Source organism: Triticum aestivum, chromosome 2D (genome assembly GCF_018294505.1).
Source record: "Triticum aestivum cultivar Chinese Spring chromosome 2D, IWGSC CS RefSeq v2.1, whole genome shotgun sequence".
Lineage (NCBI taxonomy): Eukaryota > Viridiplantae > Streptophyta > Magnoliopsida > Poales > Poaceae > Triticum > Triticum aestivum.
This window is the reverse complement of record NC_057799.1, coordinates 513,467,987-513,475,001: the sequence shown is the minus strand read 5'-3', so window position 1 is coordinate 513,475,001 and position 7,015 is coordinate 513,467,987.

Genomic DNA, 7,015 nt, shown 5'->3' with positions numbered 1-7,015 from the left:
GTGCCCGAGGCTATCCGGGGTGACCCGGCGCGCTGGGTGGAAGACAATATGGATGCTCTAGTCAGGACCTTCACCTCCGAGGACGATGCGGTGGTGGTCGCTGCGGATGAAGGTGACGTGGTCGACGATGGTGAGGGCGGCGCCGACAATGGCGACGGTGATGCCAGCAACGGCGATAACGATGCCCGCGACGCGTCTGAGGGCGACCCGGAGGACGCAGTGAGCGACATGTCCGATTGAACCCGTGCTTCCTTGTCGTTGACCCTGCATGCGAAAGCTCGGGCACAACCCTGGAAGTTGTAAGAGCATTTTGGGAGGGGGAGCCCCTCATGTAAACAGATTATTGCTTCTATTCCTTAGGCCAAGCCAAAGATGTGTTTTTATGAGCCCGCGAGTCCCACCGCGAGCTTGCTGCTGTAATTTACCTTAGTCCAGACAAGTTCCGAACCGACTCGTGAGGTCGTGAGCTTCTGAGGAGCTGCCGATCCGTCCGAGAGGGCCTCGCGAGAAACAAGTGCCAGCCATGGCAGGACGTGCGCGCAGCGTGCGTGCGCCGCGCCCAGCCCCCGCTCGTGAGGGGCTCGCGAGGGGGAGGCAGCAGGTGCGAACTCCGAATTAAGGCAAGGAACCTGATCGCAAGAAACCGCACGAACGAGAAAAGACACCCCCCGCGCATACCAATGAAAATTCAACTTCAAACTAACATCCAAAGCCAGAAAACAGGGCTACAGAAAAGAGGTTAAAAGCAAATGGCCGCGTCCGGTGCCTAGTCTAGTCTTCTGGTCTTCCACCAGCGCGGAGCGTAGTGCCTCCACTAGGACGTGGGCGGGAGCCCCCGAGGCCCGAGGGTGACACTCCGGAGACTCCGGGGCGTGTACAACCCCACTCATTATTACGTGAGAGTGTCACGAGCGGAGACCTTCACAGGCGTGAGCCTTACTTCATATCGCCAGACGAGGGCCCCGCCTTGCGCCACCCTTGACCACCATTGGGGCGTCCGGAAACCAGGACGATGCCAAGAGGCCTAGGGGATGCCAGCGGCACCCTCGGCGACCACGGGTCCTCTGCCGGAGGGAAGGCTCACCAGCACCTCCCCGGCAGAGGGCCTACCTCCGGGTAATGCCCTGCTCCGTGCGGTGTGGGGAGAGGCCTTGCTCCCGGCTCCTTCCCTATGGCCCCCAGTGCACTCATCCTGGTGGAAGGGCGGCTGTTGAGCTGGGGCCGCCGTCCGCCACTGTGACCTGATCCACCTGCGACCCACGGTTAGCGTAAGCTTGCTCCTGAGGGATTAGCGGTACCCTATAGCTGTTGTCGCCGGCGTGGTCAACGAGGCTCCCGGGCGGCTCTTAGAAGGCCTCAGCTTCTAGCACCTCCTCCTCCCAGCCTGGCTCGAGGAATGAGCCAGGGTCGTCTTCCGGCGTGTACTCCTGGTCCATCATGCGGGGCACGTAGGCCTCCGAGGCCGTCGCCCCGAAAACCTCGCCGAAGTGCCCGACGCTCCACGTCGCCCGGCCCAGCGCGCCGCCCTGAGGATGGTAGGGCGGCATCCCGCTGGGGCCGTGGGTAGCAACGCTCGTGCCCGCGCTCACCGGAGGTGGCGCGGGCGCGATTGGGCGTCCGGCGCCGCTGGTCGCGCCCCCGGGCGCAACGAGGCCCGCCGTGCGATCCGGCCGCGGCCTGAGGCGTATGCAGGGAGCAGAAGGGCGGTGCTCCCGTGGCCACGACGTCCAGTAGCTCGGCGACGTGCTCCAGCAATGCGTCCCGGCCGCTCTCCATCAGTCGGCACTGCAGCAGCTCCCGTGCCACTGTGAGTGCGGCCCTCATGTTCGCCTGTTCCCGCCGGGTGTGCGGCATCATCGCCGCGGCTTAGCTAGAGGCTCTTGCGGTGGCCCGCACGTGCCGTAGTGTAAGGGGGGACGGCGCCGAGCCGCGCCGCCCGCGCCCCGCAGTGCTTGGCGGCGCACGTGCCGCCGGAGGAGCAAGGTTGAGGTCTTCTTGGGTGGTTGACGCTGTTCGGGCTGGGCAGGGTGCCCAGTGGTCGGCGTTGGCCCTCGGGTCGCCGGTCATCGTCACTTCAGAGTACTGGCGGGTCCGCTGATGGAAGAGAGGCTCCGGCGCACCCCTACCTGGCGCGCCAAATGTCGGATTTTGGGTTCCGGCAAAACTCTTGAGGTTCGAACACTGGGGTGCGCACAAAGATCTCTCCTCTACCTAATCACGCCCTCACCCTCACTGCGATCTCAAGGCCTAGCTCGTTGAACCCACAGAACAAGAGACACGAGATTTATACTGGTTCCGGCCATCGATGTGGTGTAATACCCTGCTCCAGTGTGGTGTGGTGGATTGCCTCTTGGACTGATGATGAACAGTACAAGGGAAAAACAACCTCCCGAGGAGAGGTGTTCTTGTGCTTGGTGAGTGTGAGGATGGTCTGAATCTAGTCCCAGATGAGATGCCTCCCTCTCTACTGTGGTGGCTAGCCCTATTTATAGAGGCCCTGGTCCTCTTCCCAAATATTGAGCGGGAAGGGATCCAACAAGGGCCAAATTCGAAGGGAGACAACTAGTACAAGTTATTCTCACTAAAGGTGGTCTTCTCCTGCCAAAGGCTCTAGTGGTGACACCGTCTTGGGCTCCATTGTGACCTCCGTCCTGTCGTCTTGGTGGTCTTGGTCTCATTGCACCGATATGGAAACCTTTGCCCGATGCCTCGGGACTCCTCGCCTGCGCTTGCCTCTTTAGCACCAAAGAGGAAACGAGGACACTACACGCGCTGGTGCCCGCCTGGCGCCAGTCGTCATGGCTTATGTCATGGGAACCTCGCGAGGTGCCCCTTGCCTTGATCTCTCCACCCCTCGCGAGCCAGCTTGGTGAGGCCGCCCCCGAAGAGGTCTTGTGTCATCCACCTCGCGAGGCTTGGCCCCTCGCGAGGGTCTTGAATGTTTGCTGGTGAAGATGGGCCGTACGGGGCCGCTGGGGGAGCCACGCCGTGGGCCGCAGGCAGGCAAGCCCGGGGACCCCCGTTCGCAGGACGCCGACACATACAATGGGTGCAAGCCAGTTTTGCACGTGCAGAATACTTGGGTTAAACTTGATGAGCCTAGCATATGCAGATATGGCCTCGGAACACTGAGATCGAAAGTTCGAACGTGAATCATATAGTAGATATGATCAACATAGTGATGTTCACCATTGAAAACTACTCTATCTCACGTGATGATCAGACATGGTTTAGTTGATATGGATCACGTGATCATTTATATGACTAGAGAGATGTCTATCTAAGTGGGAGTTCTTTAGTAATATGATTAATTGAACTTTAATTTATCATGAACTTAGTACCTGATAGTTTTTGCATGTCTATGTTGTTGTAGATCAATGGCCCGTGCTACCGTTCCTTTGAATTTTAATGCGTTCCTAGAGAAAGCTAAGTTGAAAGATGATGGTAGCAATTACACGGACTGGGTCCGGAACTTGAGGATTATCCTCATTGCTGCACAGAAGAATTTGAACCTGGAAGCACCGCTAGGTGCAAGACCCGCTGCAGGAGCAACTCCAGATGTTATGAACGTCTGGCAAAGCAAAGCTGATGACTACTCAATAGTTCAGTGTGCCATGCTTTACGGCTTAGAATCGGTACTTCAACGACGTTTTGAACGTCATGGAGCATATGAGATGTTCCAGGAGTTGAAGTTAATATTTCAAGCAAATGCCCGAATTGAGAGGTATGAAGTCTCCAATAAGTTCTATAGCTGCAAGATGGAGGAGAATAGTTCTGTCAGTGAACATATACTCAGAATGTCCGGGTACCACAACCACTTGACTCAACTGGGAGTTAATCTTCCTGATGATAGTGTCATTGATAGAGTTCTTCAATCACTGCCACCAAGCTACAAAAGCTTCGTGATGAACTATAATATGCAAGGGATGGATAAGACAATTCCCGAGCTCTTCGCGATGCTAAGGCCGCGGAGGTACAAATCAAGAAGGAGCATCAAGTGTTGATGGTTAACAAGACCACTAGTTTCAAGAAAAAGGGAAAAGGGAAGAAGGGGAACTTCAAGAAGAACGACAAGCAAGTTGTTGCTCAAGTGAAGAAGCCCAAGTCTGGACCTAAGCTGTCGTGGAATTGTCACGGCAGATGTCCTTGAGTTAGGACTTAGTCGTGGAGCCATCGCAGCTAGGAAGCTTGAAGGGGTTAATGCGGGACAAGGAACACGAGGATTTATACTGGTTCGGCCCCTTACGGTGAAGGTAAAAGCCTACGTCCAGTTTGATGTGGTATTGATTAGGGTTTCGATCACCAGGGAGCTAAACTGCTATGCCCGGCTCTTGATGAGATTGTTGTCGCCCTTAAACCACTGCCGGGTCGTCCCTTTATATAGGGAGGCTGACGCCCTGCAGCTCTCAGAGTCCCGACCGGCTCATAAGAGTGTCCGGCTCGGACTCTCAACTATTCTTGCCTTACACTACAAGTTCTACCATAATAATGATTGTAACTACGGGCCTTAAGCCATATCCGGGTCTTAAGCCCATCTTTGGCCCACCGTCTTTAAGCTTGGCGCCGGGCTTCTGGCAATGACCATATGAGTAACCCGGCCCCTCCTGGCGGGTGACTCTAAGGTCTATATCCTCAACATTAGGCCCCAGATTGATTTGAGCCGGCTTATGTCAATCTTCAACTCCTTCGACAGAAAAAATCTCCGGCTTACCATTCGTGTGAAGGCCATAACCCGGCGTGACGTCATCCTCTGGACTCCGGATAATCCGCCGTGACGTCATCTTCCATTAAGTCCGTTTTTTACTCCGCCAGATCCGCAACGGATCTTTTCCTTTACTGTCATCCCAAAAATCGAGGCGCTGCGTGGGGAGATAACCACGCCACGGTCTCCTTGATTCTCGCGCCCGCTTTACGAGCTCGCCTTATAAATAGGCCGGCCCGACGGGCTCTTCTCACGCTCCTTCCTCTGTCGTCTTCTTCCTCTCACTGTCCCGTGCTGCTCGAGCTCCGCCGCCGTCGCCGCCGCGGGTCTCCTCGTCGTCACCAGCTCAGGCCGCTGCATCACCCTGATCTGACCAGAGAAACGCGGCGACCCTCGCGACTCTCCAGCTCTTGTAAGTCCTGCTTGTCCTGTAGAGTAGATCTGCCGTAGGATTCGTCCGCGTTCTTCGTGTTCGTCGCCATTGCCCGCAAGTTCCGGTAGTTCTCATAGTTACTGCCCCTATTTGATCTTAGATCTGCATAGAACTAGTGTGGCGACTGTTTAGCACCCATTTTACACGCAAACAACTCTCTTTTTACTACATAGGAACTTTGTTCGGGACCAAGAACTCCCTCGCTTCTGTTTCTAGGTCTAGAAATTTTTCTTTTGCCCGACCATTTCAATCCAAAAAAGTTACTGCAATGTGTGGAACCTGTTTTACCACACTTAGTAAAAAACTGCAATCATTGAATCTTGGCGGTTTACAGTTCCGGCTTAAAGAAACCACGCGCCGTAGAACCTTCCGGCTTAAACAGAACCATGCTTCGTAGAATCCTCCGGCTTAGCTGTGATAAGGCCGTAGATAATCAATTTATTCTGAATGCCCCTGCGGCTTAAATAACCCGCTGTACTTATGTATATACCATTAGTCCCCTTCATAAGCCGCCACCTTAGCTTTGAACTGTAGATCTCCTCCGGCTTATCATTAACCCGGACGTTTTTCCTTTTTGTCATAGACTGCCGACTTTCACCATGCCTCCCAAAGCTCCCATTACTTGTAGCTGGATGAGGTCCAATGTCACCAACGAGACCGTAGCGGATTTTGTTAAGTCAGGATATCTGCCCAAGAAAGACATCATGTCCTACCGTGCCCCTGACCCGTCAGAAGAAAGGCCACAGCCAAAGGATGGGGAGGTAGTGATTTTTGCGGATCACATGAGCCGGGGTTTCGCACTGCCCGACTCAAAGTTTTTTAGAGATGTTCTAAATTTCTTCGATTTACGGCCTCAAGACATAGGACCCAACTCAGTGTCCAACATCTGCAATTTCCAAGTCTTCTGCGAGGTTTATCTTGGAGAAGAGCCTAGTCTGCTGCTCTTCAGAGAGCTTTTTTACTTAAACCGTCAGAATGAGTGCGCCAATGGGCCAAGTCTGGAGTTAGGCGGCATCTCCATCCAGCGGCGTAGGGACAACCTTTTCCCTTACGTAGAGCCGCCGAGCCACCCAAAGGACTGGAACATGACTTGGTTCTATTGCCAAGATACATCACCGGCTGATGAAAGTCCGCTGCCCGGCTTTTGCCCATCACGTCTGGAGTCAACACACCCACTGTCATACAAACTGACTCCGGCGGAGCGCCAGCCTCTGCTTCCAACCATCAACAAGATCAAGGTTCTCCTGGGCAATGGTCTGAATGGAATCGATCTGGTCCAGGTCTGGATCTCATGGCGGGTGATCCCATTGAGCCGCCGCCCCGGCTTAATGTGTGAGTATACGGGCCGCAAAGACGACCCTCAGAGACACAGCCGCAACGATCTTCCTGAAGACGTTGTAGAGGAGATGACCAAGGCTCTCTTGAACGAGATCCTGGCAGACCGTGGAAGGACCGGGTTAGCCCCCTTCTGCAAGACCAACCCAGCCCCAGCGGTAAGCCGCCAATCTGAACATCCTATCTTCTTCTGTATATAACTCTCATCTAAATCGTTTTAAAGAAATCACCATTGTATTTTTCAGGCTGACGACAAGTTCTGGCGGGTCAAATATGACCATGAGGCGGCCAAGAAGGCCAGAAAGGTGAAGAAAGCAGCCAAGAAAGCCACCCCTCGCAGGAAAGGAAGTAGGCCTACTGCTTTAGAGCTGATGCAATTAAGCGACAGCTCCGAGTCAGAGGTAACCCCTGAGCCTTTAAGTCCTTGCTGTATTTGTTGTTTGTTGCTGTCCGCCTTATCAATACTTGCTCATTGACAGGATGACACCGGCGCAAGTAACCGGTGGTTGAAGAGGTAATGTCACTTTCCTCCGACTCGGAGCCCT